General features: G+C 50.1%; 1 protein-coding gene across 1 annotated transcript in view; it reads right to left on the bottom strand.

Annotated features, from left to right (window-relative positions):
- Window positions 1–14,137, bottom strand: part of PRLR (prolactin receptor) — a 126,979-nt gene extending 112,842 nt beyond the window's left edge. The window contains exon 1 of the mRNA XM_080680830.1: window positions 13,879–14,137. The gene's annotated coding sequence lies outside the window, so the exon portion shown is untranslated. The remainder of the gene's footprint in view (window positions 1–13,878) is intronic.
- Between the last annotated feature and the right edge of the window lie 320 nt (window positions 14,138–14,457).

Raw genomic sequence — 14,457 nt, 5'->3', positions numbered from 1 at the left:
CCACAGCAAGCAGGAGGGAGGCATGGGTTTCCCCAGCAATGGAGGAAGCCAAGCTTTCCGCCTGCCCTTGCTGGCCTAGGCCTCCACTCAAGGCTACAAAGTTTCAATGATAGAAGATACATAAATCCAAACAGAAATGGCGGCAGCCACGGAGCTGGAAAGAACAGGAGGCTAGGGTTGCCCCGGTGATGGAGGAAACCAAGCTTTCCACACACCCTGGCCAGCCCAGGCCTCTGCTTAAGGCTACAAAGTTTCAATTATAGAAGATACATAAATCCCCCCCAAAATGGCTGCTGCCACAGAGCAAGCAGAAGGCTTGGCTCTGCTCCAGGCTACAAAGTTTGAATTGTAGAAGATAAATAAACCCCAGATACCAGGGCCTCCACTTGGGTCACCGGGGGGCGTGGCCGGCCTGCAAACCACCACAGGCCCCTCGCCCAGGCCGCCTCATGCCCCAAGGGAACCCCCACCCTGATCCGGGACACCCTTCAGGGCAAACCAGCTGGCCCCCACCCGTGCACCAGGCCTCTATCCTATCTAATAAAAGAGTAATATGCAGATTGACCATCACTCCAACACACAAGATGGCTACCCCCATGTGGTCAAAGATCCTGCCCCCATGTGGACACAAGATGGCCACCACAAGATGGCCAGCAGGGGAGGGCAGTTGGGAGGGACCAGGCCTGCAAGGGAGGGCAGTTGGGGGCGATCAAGCCTGCAGGGGAGGGCAGTTAGGGGTGACCAAGCCGGCAGAGGAGAAAAGTTGGGGGCGACCAGGCCTGCAGGGAAAGGCAGTTGGGAGGGACCCAGGCCTGCAGGGTAGAGCAGTTGGGGGGGACCAGGCCTGCAGGGGAGGGCAGTTAGGGGTGACCAGGCCTGCAGGGGAGGGCAGTTAGGGGTGAGCAGGCCTGCAGGGGAGGGCAGTTAGGGGTGACCAGGCCTGCAGGGGAGGGCAGTTACGGGCAAACAGGCTGGCAGGGGAGCAGTTAGGCATCAATCATGCTGGCAGGGGAGTGGTGAAGGGGTGATCAGGCTGGCAGGCAGAAGTGGTTAGGGGAAATCAGGAAGGCAGGCAGGTGAGCAGTTGGGAGCCAGCAGTCCTGGATTGTGAGAGGGATGTCCGACTGCCTGTTTAGGCCTGATCCCGGTGGAAGTTGGACAACCCTCGAGGGGTCCCAGATTGGAGAGGGTGCAGGCTGGGCTGAGGGACACCCCTCTCTGCCATGCATGAATTTCGTGCACCGGGCCTTTCATATGTACATAAGTTCTTTGGTTGATTTCTTCCCACCCACCCAGCCTTCCCCACCAGGAAGGCATGTTTTCATCGAATACTCTTTGGTACCTTGAATTTTAAACCACATACAAAATAAAAATATAAAAGTCACAGATCTGAATGGTGTTACGGTTTCAGGGATGTCCCCCAAAAAGTAAAATCAGGAAAGCTTGCTAAAAGAAAAATAAAACCCCGCCAGTTCAAAACCCCAATGGGGTGATGGGGTCACCCTTATGATCACATAGCTGCCAGCACATTGCACTGATCTTTGAATGACTTGGATTTAGGACATACCCACATGTGGCAGCTACTCACCCTCACTTTCTGCTGAATATTTTGTCAAAACTGTCCAATAAAGGTTTGAAGATGCATTTTTTTACATTAACCTAGTAGTAGGATTCTGAGCTATTTGGGGGCTATTGGAAGACGTGAAATGGCTTTCAAACTTTCCTTAGTTGAGTGACGGTGCACTGCAGTGTTCCTGACTTAAATAAGATGAGAGCCTCATCTAACCATAGCTATAGTCCTTTTTTCCCTTTGTCATTTTGAATTTGGAGGTTCCTTTGTCGTTTCGAATAGGAAATATCTGGCATGCGTTGTATGACATTTAAAAATAGCATTTTTATTGAAAATCAAATAGTGGAATGAACAGACTGCTGATGAGAGGAATTCAACATTTCCAATGAAGGCATTCCAACTGCTATGAAAAATCACCCTTTGGCAATTGCAGAAAAAAAAATGCCTTCTATTTAATTGACATACGTAACAAGTTAAAACTTATAGCATAGGCGATGAAACATCACAATTCCTGCCTTTCCCATCATGGCTGAAGCATTCATTAATGGAGTTTGAGAAACCTTAATGCATGTCTTTGTACAAAACTTGATTCTGTTCAGTTCATTGCTGTTACTCCCATTAGGCAGGGGAGGAGGTCTGCTACGGGTGTGCTGATTATGGGAGAAGAATGTTCTGGAAGCAGATATGCAGTGAAAGGTAGAGAGACAACCTGAGCTGTTGTGTTCTCCAGGCTTTTTTCACTGCCCATGATAAACCTCTGGAGAGAATCTTCAATATTTTGAAAGCAGAGATGTGCTACCCAATGAATTAATGACTCTTCTGGTGGTTTCTAAGGGCCAGCCTCCAATGACCCTGGCGGACAGCTAGAACTCACTGCACAGCTATTGACTAACTTGGATTTCGTCAGTCCTCTGAGCAGGGACAGGCAGGTGGGCACCACACAGGCCCTTTTGTAGTGGGCAGAAGAGGGGTGAGGAGAAGAGGGGGCATTTCACCCAGAGCCCTCTGCTGTGGGCGGCTGTGGGCAGCCGGCTCCCCAGGTGGGGTTCACCCTGCTCCCTGGACAGAGGCCGGTGGCTTAGATGTGGGGCCGTCCTGCAAAGGGCCACATCCCGGGGCCTCTCAGGTCTGCCATTGCCCCTCCAGCCCACATCTGGAAGCCCTGCCCAGGGGAACGGGCCTCGGGGGGGGGGGGAGGGGAGGAGGGGCTTGGGTTATTTTCGTTTTGTTTTGTTTTCAGAAGAAACAAACCTAAGTGGGAAGAGAGCTGTTTCGGGGACAGAGGAAGAGAGCAGCTCTGGTTACACAGGAAGGAGCAGAGGCGGCAGGTGAGAAGCGGTGCAGCTCAGCAGCTCGGAGCCTGGCTCTGCTCCTTGCCAGCAGTGGGGTCTTGAGCAAATGACAGAACCTCTTATTTCCCTCGGTCTCTTCATTTTTGAAACAGTGATAATAATGAGTACTCACTCAAAGCGGGGCCGGGAGGATGAAATGAGTGAAAATGTGAAGTTCTCAAACAACGCCTAGACAGGGGTGGGCAAACTTTTTGACTCGAGGGCCACCATGGGTTCTTAAACTGGACCGGAGGGCCGGAACAAAAGCATGGATGGAGTGTTTGTGTGAACTAATATAAATTCAAAGTAAAGGAGCGGAGGGGAGAGCAAGAGAACCCTCCACTCTTTTGGCTCCACGGGCCGGATAGAACAGCCCAACGGGCCGGATCCGGCCCGCGGGCTGTAGTTTGCCCACGGCTGGTGAGTGCTCCCTGAGAACTTGCCACTATGATGCATCGATCTGGAGAAACTGACGCCACGTACACACATCCGGCACCATGAAGGACTCAGTCAATACAGCCCAAGCGCTGAAATACTCAAGAGAAGAGAGGAACTAGCCGTGGGGACGTGACATTTTCAGCACTATAAAAAGCACAGTGATAAAGGCGCACCACGAAACCCATAGCGATGGTCCTATGAGACAGGATAACATTTTTCTCGGGTTGGAGGTTAAAAGCAGGCAGCCGTTATGTTGCCTTGGACAGGAATCTGGACTGTTCTGTTTTGGTTCACAACCAGGCAAGTTTGGTGCAGTCAGGAAGGGGCAGGAGACGTGTCTCAGACAGGCCCCGGCCTGCTGCCGCTCTGACTGGCCCTCGCCATCGGAATGCCAGGATGGCTCTACCTTCAATTTGCTCCGATTCCAGCACTCTACCCCATGCTCCCGCCCTCGTGGCTCCATCCTCATGCAGTCTGTCCTGCTCAGCCTCCCAGTTCGCCCTCTGCCTCTAGTCTACCACCCGTTCTCCATCTAAACCCCGAGCCATCTCTCACATGCAATGTAACACACGTCACTCCCCTGCTTAACATTAATTTCCTTAAAATCCTAACTGCATCCCACCACCCCGGGGCTGCTTTCCTGCCTGACTTTTGACCCTTCCTCCCTGAGGTCCAGCTGCACTGTTCTATCTGTTTTCCAAACTTACCGCCCCTTTCCCAAGCTCAGGACTTGTGCCCGTGCTGGCCCCTCTGTCTGGCCTTCTCTCTTCCTGAGCTCGGCGTGGCTTCTCTCTCTCCAATTCTTGTGCTAGCTAACTCCAGCGCCACCTCCTCGGAGAGAGCGACTCCTGCACGCCTGTTTACAGCAGCCTTTCTTAGACTCTATTCCCTCCCCTTCCCTTCATCATTTTATAGCGTGAAGTCTTTCAATTTGATTTGTTTGTTTCTTCGTGAGGATGCGTGCTCTCATTGGCATACAGACAAATAACTGCATCACTCCATTTCCATACAACAAATAACTGCATCACTCCATTTCCATACGACAAATAACTGCATCACTCCATTTCCAGCTCCTGTAAGGCTCCCTGGCATGGAGCAGACCCTCCATAAAGAATAGTGGAGGGAATAAAAATTGCCACTGCCCAAACACGCATGGCTCACAGCAGACCTCGGTCCATCTCCTCCCTGCAGTCTCCCTTAACAGTTTCTCATCTTCTGATCCTGTCATCTTAGGACTCCAGAAAAGCATAGTGGTACCTCATCCCCTCCCTCCCAATTCGGCACGAACACTTGGCTGCTTCTTGGTAGTGATACAACTTTCTGAGAAAGATTGGAGGCTTAGACTTAACTGGACCCTGGATAATTATCCTCAGATTGGTTCTGGAATGGTTTTCCATATCCCAGGTTCTTCTATATTGGGGTGACTTGTCATTGGCCCTTTCCAAACCAAAATTCATGACTCCCTTAAGCCCAGTCTGATGCTGGAAGTCTCTGCAAGGCGGCCCATTTCCTGGGACAGAGAGGGTTTTATACAACCGAGTTAGTCCTGGGCCAGTTCACCTTGTAAAGTCTACCCAGTGACAGTCCCTGGAGGATACAGCTTTCATTGTATTTTTAATGAGGGTGTGAACAGAAACGAAGTTAATTGACTTTAAAATGTCTGAGACAGGAAAGCAAGTGTTGGTGAACTGAAGATCAACATAGCAACCGGGAAATGCAATGCACGGTGGCGGGAAGCTTGATCTTTATCTTTTAGTCTCATAATTATCAAGTTTCTGGCAACCTGATTTCCAAACTGCACATACATGATTTTAGTCACGAGGCTCTGCAGGGCCCCTCTGAGTGCGGCGCTAGTTAGATAGGTGGGAAGCTTAATATTATGTTAGAGATGCTGCTCTCTAAAGAGGAGCATGATGGTGTTGCTACCCAACAAGAATATGGTTTGGAGGGTTCTCTGGGGTCCATGCCACCTAAAACAAGAAACAGAAACAAGGAGTGAAGATTTGGGTCTTAGCTGAGCAGTAAGATCAGCTCTTACCAAAGCGCTATGCAGCTACCTGAAGAACCGTAAATGAATGCGAGGCCCAGGACTCATTCTTAGTATCTTGATGCAAAGGCTCTATGGATGGGGCCTGGGCAGCCGCATTTTTAAAGCTCCTGAGATGATTCTCACATGCAATCAGTGTCGAGGCTTGCTTTTTGGTATCGCTAAAGATACTGGAAATGGTTCTTCAATCAGTAATAGATTTCGAGACAGAGAAATAGAGAATAACCATTTTGGGATGGCACAAAATGGACCTATGTTCTTGTCCGGAAGAGGCTGCATGCCAAGACTCTAGCTTCCCTCCACTAGCCTTCACAAAGCGCTCCCAGCCTCACCATGGGCGATAAACCCAGCACAAGACATACAGTGGCAAGACTTCTTTAAAAATGCAGCTGTAAAAACTGCTGGGTTTCTCTCTCTCTCTCTCTCTCTCTCTCCTCTCCTCTCCTCTCCTCTCCTCTCCTCTCCTCTCCTCTCCTCTCCTCTCCTCTCCTCTCCTCTTCTCTTCTCTTCTCTTCTCTTCTCTCTCTCTCTCTCTCTCTCTCTCTCTCTCTCTCTCTCTGTCTCAGGTATGTAATAAAGGTCACTATTTGGTGAACTGAAGCTCCAGAAAAGAGAAATCCCAATAGCTAGAGAGCTCTGGGGCTAGGGAGCCTTCACCTCCCAAAGGTAGGAGCGGATGAGCTGTGGGTGTGCATGGCTGAGCTTTCCCTCGGATGGGAGCTCAGGCGGGGAAGCTCCACGTAGCTCCTGGGACCCCTGTGGCTGCCTGCAGATGGACGCTAATACTCAGCACGGGGTTGGCAGCTCAGCCAGACTAGTCATCTTTTACCTACTGGGCCATAACACTCATTCATTCATTGAAGGAATAACATTGCCAGGTACAGAGTATTCTGTAACAGGAGACTGGGCACACTTTCTTTGGGAGCCAAAGCAGATACGGGGAATTCAGTGGCTGAGAATTCTACTCTCACCTCTCCTGCCAGCAAGCTCAAGGCCCAAGGCAAGTAATTACACACCATTTCTTAATTTGTGGGGGGAAGAGAGGGGAGATTACAGATTGTAATAAAATAGCTATTGTTGGCACTAATGGGCATGATAATGAAGCCCTTTGCAAGATTACCCAAAGCCAGGTCCAGGCAGCCGCTGGGAGGTACTGTTTGCTCCATACTTAGCTCAGGTTCATGCCAGGGCACCCCAAAAACACACAGCATATGGGAGTGGGCAGCTGGTGAAACCTTTCATTTAAGACACCCAAGTCGATAGAATAGCCACAGGTATTATCTGTGAATTAAAAAGACTACACAGAAATATAAGTGTACATAAAATTGCCACAAAGCAAAGACCGCACATCTTGACAGTCCATTGAATTCTCTTTAAAATATCACCCTTTTGATTTTGTTTCCCATGATTATGATCTAGAGACCTGGTGGTTTTGTTCAGTGATTCTCAACTTTGGCTTCACGTTAGATTACTCTGGGAAATTAAACAACGGTAACACTGATACCCCCACCCCATTCCTAAACGAGCTCAATGAAGATTTGGGAGAGAGGGTAGTTTTTCAAAGCTACCCTGGGATTCCAACGCACGGTTCTCCTCCCCATCACCAAACACTCCACACACATGTCCTCCTCCCGCCACCTGTGCATTTCTCCTTACTCGGAGAGCCCTCTCTGCCTGTCTCCATGTCTCCACTTGTCTTTGGCTTGGCCTTACACCCTTCAATGGCCATCTCTTGCCTTGTCTTTGTCATTGTACTTTGGGGCTTAGGTCACACTACTCTCTGGAACCTCCAGACTCTAACTGTATCATCCACGTAACATTGGCTGTCATCCTACATTGCCCCTGATGGCTTACATTTATGCCTACCTTCCCGACTAGGTAACATGTTCTCCAGACCGAGGACCTGGCTTTCTTAGTCATTTATTTTCCCCACGGAGTCTGGCACTGAGTTCTTGGCGTAGAAGATGCTGAAAAAGTATGTGTTACTGTGGATGTAGATACAAGAAAGTTCATTCCTGTCAGCTTCTTACTGCCATTTCCCCTCCAGATGTAGATTTCAAGTGGCAATGAACAAGTGCTACTTGTGTATTTCCCAGAGCACCTTGTACCGCGCTCTGGCCCCAGCCGCAGGAAGTAAACTCCTCTCGTAGGCGAGCATCTGTAGAAGCCCCCAGTCCTCGGGTTGTCAGGGATAGCCACTGCCTACGATTTCATCGCACGTTTTCCCATTAGCACGTGATGGGCCAATAGCTCATCAATTCCAAACTCACCGCAGGACTGTGGGGAGTGGGGGCGGGACACACACACACACACACACACACCCCAGTAGACTAAAGTAGAATCCAGGCCTCTGATACCCCAGGCCAGAGGCACCCTCTAACAATACCAGAATCTGACTGCTTTCCCCTTTGGAAGAAATAAAACTGCAGGAGCAAATCGGATCTTTACTTCACTGACATACTCCAGGGCCACGTTAGCTAGTGGATAAAAGAACCCGAAACGGCCTTCTGTGATGTCCTTGGAGCAGCCTTGCATCTTGGAAACTAGCTCTGCATCTTGTTCAGATGGTTTTAAGCAAGAGAACAGAGAGGAAGAAACATCTGTCACCACAGGGAGGTGACTTATTCCAGGAGCTTTGCACACAAACGAGAAGCCCTGGACGACTCCTAGTCTGACTTGACAAAATGCCACGGACAACAGAGACATCGTCCTGGGAAGCGATTTAAAGTTAAAACTGTAACCCAGATTCAAAATGACCCTTCGGTCCTAGGGTATCTGACAGTGTCTTGAGATTCGCCTGAGTCAGAGGTTGGGTGATGATGAATGTAACTACTGGGTCTATTCCATCAAATCCGATCGTGACATGATGAAGTGGGCAGCAAATCACCGCCTGCCCAAGCAGAAGAGTGAGGTTGGGGTGAGCGTAGAGGGATCTGCTTTCCTCTTGTCTACCGCTTCACTGAGTAACTGAATTTGGGGACAGACGTGAGCTGGAGTCTGAGTCAAGAACAGAGGAACAGTTATGTTAGGAAGAAGGAAGAAAAATGTATCATATCTTTGTCAAATTATTCTTCTATACCAGTGTTGTTCAATGGAAAATGTAATGTGAGCCACAAGTGTGGTTTAAAATTTTCTATCAACCACATTAAAAATAAAATGAAATTAATTTTCATATATTTCATCTAAACTAATACATTTAAGATATGATCATTCTAACATATAATCAATATAAAAATTGATGAGATTTTGGGGGGACGAGTTATTTGAAATTTAGGGTGTATTTTATTCTTTCAGCACAGTTCAATCTGGACAGGCACATTTCAAGCACCCAACAGCCACACCTAGCTACTGCTTCCCGTTGCACAGTTCATATTGAGACCCATGTGGACGAAAAGAGGCCACACGCTAACGTGACTAACTCAGGGGAGGCCTGCGAGGCGGTCTTGCAAACTCAGAGACCTAAAGGAACCACAGAGGCTGGTCTGAAATGAAAACTTGAACTGAAAGCAGTGATGGTGGGTAGTCATGTCCTCGGCTGGTATCTTCCCTGACAAACATCAGTCTTTACCTTGACTGAGACTGTCTTTCTGCATCTGTGATAACATGTTGTTGGAATGTCAAAGTCATTTTCCTTTTTTCCGGACCTCTCAAGGCACACACACCGCTCTGCGGAGACCACAAATCCCCTCATTGTTATTGAGTTAATTGTTGACTGTTACCTATCCTGCACCCACCTAACTCAAAAAGTATGTGTCTATCGTTTTCCTTTTTTTTAAAAAAAAAAATATATTTTATTGATTTGTTACAGAGAGGAAGGAAGAGGGATAGAGAGTTAGAAACATCGATGAGAGAGAAACATCGATCAGCTGCCTCCTGCACACCTCCTACTGGGGATGTGCCCGCAACCAAGGTACATGCCCTTGACTGGAATCGAACCTGGGACCTTTCAGTCCGCAGGCCGACGCTCTATCCACTGAGCCAAACCGGTTAGGGCTATCATTTTCCTTTTAAAAAAATATATATTTTTTCATTGATTTCAGAGAGGAAGGGAGAGAGAGAGAGATAGAAACGTCAATGATGAGAGAGAATCATTGGTTGGCTGCCTCCTGCAAACCCCCTCCTGGGGATCGAGCCTGCAACCTGGGCATGTGCCCTTGACCGGAACTGAACCTGGGACCCTTCAGTCCACAGGTCGATGCTCTATCCACTGAGCCAAACTGGCTAGGGCTATCATTTTACTTTTCATCCAATCCCAGAGGTTCCCCCCGCCACTTTGTATTCTCCCGCCTCCCTAATCTATCACCAACAGAGTTCACATAACCCACTTCCATCTTCTCTTTTGACTGTAATGTATGGAACAAGGTAAAAAACCGCCGTTCTCCAGAGCACTATCTCAATACGCTGAGCTTCTGCTTCCTGGCAATTGTCAACCGTTTGGCTCCAAGAAACGCACAAAAATTCTTTACAGGTTTGAATGTTTTTTACACTAACAGCCACTAACAAACTTGGGACATCAGCGACAAATCACTGTTAACATTTGGCTACCTGACATACTTTTGATATGTTCACTATCCCCTAGAAGAGATTATCTCAAAGACCCTATGCAAGGTTAGCAAAAAGTTTTGGGCTTTGGAGCAAAACAGACTCTGAGATTAAAATACTAGCTTTGTAACCACGGGCTAGCTGCTTCTCCTCTCCGAGTCTTGGTTTTTTTCAACCATTAAATCAAGACAAAAATAGCTAACTTATCAGATTGCTGAGAAGATTAAATAAGGTTAGTATAAAGTACACGGCAGAGCTTAGAATAATATAGTAGGCCTTGAAACAACCATTTCCCCCATATAAAACTCACCCTGATTTCTAAAGGGCCATTTCATTGTATTTGAGGCGCTAGTGCTTCATGTATTACACTTCTGGATCTTTCCCTGGAGGGTTCTTCTGCTAAGGCAGCCCTTTCTCCAGATCTTCATGGCCTGGGCCCCTCTTATCAGGCAAGTTTAAGTTCAAGAGTGAACATAAAGTTCTTATGGAAATGTTCTCTAGCTGCCGTCCTTAATAAAGCTGCCTCTAAGCCTTGGTACCCTCTAGTCCCCAGCCTCTCTACTTCCTTCATAGCATTGATCAATATCTGAGGTTATCTTACTTCTATACTTATTCCCTGCCCCTCCTCTGTCACTCTCTCTAGCACAGAAGCTTTACAAGAGCCAGCACCTTGCTGTCTTATTCAGAACTCAACAAGTATCTGTTGAATGAATGAATGCTTCACCCGGGGAGGTAAATGTAAATGGTACTCCGATTCTGAAGGTAGAAAAAAAAAAAGGAAATTCCACAGCTCTTTTTACCTTAAAAGGATGGCTCAGGAAGTCAATGGCCCAGAGCCAGCCTCACTTGCTGAGTATCTGGAGCCTACCAGCAGGGTGGGAAGGCTAGGACAATTATTCTCCACAGGTGATTTTATTGTTGCTGCCCATAAGTATACATCACATGCCAAGTGTATGTTCACGCCACTTAAAACCATCCAGAAGATTTGGTTATTCCTGCTCTTTGGAAGAAGAACTGGGATCTAATTGGCATGATGCAACTCTCTGATATAAGGAGTTTGGCAGCACGGGGGAAAGGGGGTGAGTGTCAAAATCACACAGACCTGGGCCTGGACCCCAGCTTTTGCCTTTTATCAGCTATGCAAACGGAGGCTTAGAAAAATATGCCAATTTTTATAAGCCTCAGTTTCTTTATGTGTGAAGCTTTAAATGATCATTTATACCCTGCGATACTGACATAAAAAAATCATTGAGGTTATGTAGGAAAGTGCTTAGTATATAGCTCAAAGGCTCGATGAGAGGAGGTATCAATACTGTCATCTTCGCATACAAGAACGCCCTGCCAGAACATACTGACCAGTCTTTGGAATGGGCACTTCGAGGCTGCACCATTTCCTTTTAGGGCTGAGATATTTCCTTCCCATATTTCCATGTCAGTCATCCAACTTTTTGCAAATGAGGGGGCCAGGATGAGGGGGAAGGAGGTGGAGAGAGAGATAGAGAGAGAGAGAGAGAGAGAGAGAGAGAGAGAGAGAGAGAGAGAGAGAGAGAGCTGAATTGGCTAAATCTATGCCAAGCTTTGAAAGATGAGAGTGGAGACATTTCTCTCTACAGAGACAGTTTCTGGTGTATCTGGAGATGGACACAGCCAGGAGACCTCTCCAGTCTCCATGCCCCGCTGTTTGTAGCTACAGGCAAAGATCTAGCTGTTGTGTATTCAAGACTATGGGCCAAAAGAGAACTGAGGAAATGGACTAAGAGCCCACGCCAGTCTGGCCGTATTTCACTTACTGGCCACACAGAGTGCTCTCCTGGGCAGAGGGTGAAGCAGCAGACCCGACTGCCTTCGGAACCCACCACTCGTCCTTAGGAATATTTAGACCAGAATTGGTCTTACTCCTTCTTCTATGGACAGGAGCCCTACAGGACAGAGAGTGCTCAAAAAAGCATGCAACTATTTACCACTGACTTACAATCTTACATTCATATGAACAGCAGCAGGTTTTCATTGACTGGAGACCAGGCGTTACATAAACACTGCATCCATTCTCCCGACAACAGTGCAAGACAGGCAGTATTGTTCCCCATTTTACAGACAGAAAAGGTGAGGCTCAGAGAAGTGACTTACTGAAGTGTGGGAGCCAAGATTTGAAGCCCAGTCTGTTGGGCTGCAAAGCTCCGTGTGTCCTCTGCTCAATCTTGCTGGCATTGGCAATGGAAGACCCAGAGAGTCTCTAGGCCCTTAAAGGCAAAGTGCAGAGGTCCAACAGAACACCATTTCCTGTTCTTACTATGCCCTGGGGAACAAGTGTCACTTCAAAGCCAAGCCTTGGCCCCCTGTCTGACATCCAGCGAGGTGACCGGATGAGGAAGCGCCCTGTGAGACCACAGTGACCCTCTGCAGGACCACAGTGACCCTCTGCAGGCGGCTCCCCGTGCTGTCTGTAGGACCGGAAACTCCGAGGGTGGGGACCCACCTCAGGAAAGCCACTGAAAGGGTTCGTGAGGCGGGGTCCCCAGGAGGCAGACTGGGGAAGCCCTTGCAAACAGGGTCCCCAGCTCACGAAAGGAGGGCTTTCACCTTAGCAGCTGGCTGACGCCAGACCCGGGCAGGCTGCAGGTGACTCCTGGAGCCAGCCCAGCCAGCAGAGGTTGCCAATTTCAAAGAACCACAAAAATATGGAAAATTTCATCTGCTTCTTCCTTGCACTATTCAGCACTTCTACCCCCCCACACATATATGTGCACACAGACAACGTGTAATGGGATATATAGTATATATTCTATGGAACAATTAATCTCCTAAATATTGCAAAGGAAAGGAAGAGAAGGGGAGAGGGGAGAGGGGAGAGGGGAGAGGGGAGAGGGGAGAGGGGAGAGGGGAGAGGGGAGAGGGGAGAGGGGAGAGAAGAGGAGAGCAAGGAGTCTTGCGGGGGCTGGAGGCAGGGGCAGGAGCGGGCCAGCCAGCAGCACTCCTAGAGACCCCGCGGGAAACCCTGGCCAACAAGTTGATGGATGAAGATGAAGGAATCCCTCCAGACTGATCATAACGTTTAGCAACCTCCTCAGGCCCAATCACAGAAAACCCTAAATTGCCTATTAGGGCTGCTTCCCCAGGACACAGGCAGAGTCACTAAAAGGCTATTTTCCTATGGAAGGGGCTGGAACCGCAGCCCCTGCTCTCTGCCCCGCGCCCGCGCGCTGGCTCCCGGCTCCCGGTTCCGGGCTCCCGGTTCCCGGAGTTTGCCCGACTTCCCGGCTTGTCTTCCCTGGGCTCCGCTCTCCGATCCCCTCGGGCTGAAATTCCTCTGCCCCGTCCTGCTCCCTCCTGCTCTGCTCGGGGGTACGGATCGCAGCCCCGAGCTGCTCACCTGCCGCCGCCCCACCGCCTTTGGGGGAGTCGCGCCTTGGGGTCAGCGCAGGTAACTAACTTTCCCCACCGGACACGCATCCGGACCGCGGGAGGCGGCGGCTGCTGCTGCTGCGGCGGGAAACCCTGAGCCCGTGGTCATCGCATCATCTAGGCGGAGCCCCTTCGCCTCCCCATTTCCCCCCCGCCCCAATTTGCCATAAATAATTCACATTCTGAGAGTTGCACAATCACGCCAAAACTCAGTCTCAAAGGTGCGTGTGAAGATGCGTTTTAGAAGGACGAATGCGTGCAGTAGTAAAAGCCGGGGCGGGGGGGGGGCGGTATTTTTAGCTCCCTTATGGACTGCGGTCAGAGCCAAACCTGTATGGTTTCTGAGCCAGCACCCCAACAAATTCAATTAAAACAACCAACCAGCCAAGCCTCGCTCTCCCAGCCCCTCTGCCGGCTGCGGCTGGGCTGCTTTCTCAGCGCTTTGCCCAGCAACCCGAAGCCACCCTCGCCCTCCACCCGGGCTTGGCCTCGAACCCGCAGCCCTGGCGCCGCGCCGCCCCCGCGCCGCCCCCGCGGGAGCCACTCACTTTTGTCAGGGAGCGAAGTCCGCCACCGCGGCCGCGAGCACTTCCTGCAGAAGGACGGGCGGCCCGATCCGCCGCGTGAGGCTGTTTCTCCAACAGCCAGTAAATCCAGAAAGAGCGAGGGAGCGAGGGAGACCGGCGGGAAGCGGGCGGGGGAGCCCCGCTGCAGACGCCTCCTGGGACCTCGGCCCGGGGACCTCCGCCCGGGCGCCCTGCGCGGTGGCTTTGCGAGTAGAAGCTCGCTCGCTCGGTGCACTTGTTCAGTCTCTTCGTTAGGGGAGGAGCCAGGGTTGCAACATTTCGGTTCCTTGCTGGAGGCAAAACAGCGATCTTCTGCAGCCTGCAGAATGCCCGGAGCCCGCCCGCGGCTCTCAGGTGCGGGAGGCAGTGGGGGGGGGGGGGGGCGGGGGAGACCCCGAATGCAACCAAGACGCGGAGAAGAAATAACGGAGTCAGGTCTCCCCAGATGGGCGTTGCGTGGTCAGGGCCACCTACCGTCCCCGGACCCGGGCCCTCTATAGACACACAAAACAATAACGATGGCTCAGTAAGTTCAGTGAGCGCAACGGTGATATTTCTCCC

Source organism: Plecotus auritus, assembly GCF_963455305.1.
Source record: "Plecotus auritus genome assembly, chromosome: 7".
Lineage (NCBI taxonomy): Eukaryota > Metazoa > Chordata > Mammalia > Chiroptera > Vespertilionidae > Plecotus > Plecotus auritus.
The sequence above is the reverse complement of the archived record's forward strand: the minus strand, read 5'-3'. Positions and strand labels throughout refer to the sequence as shown.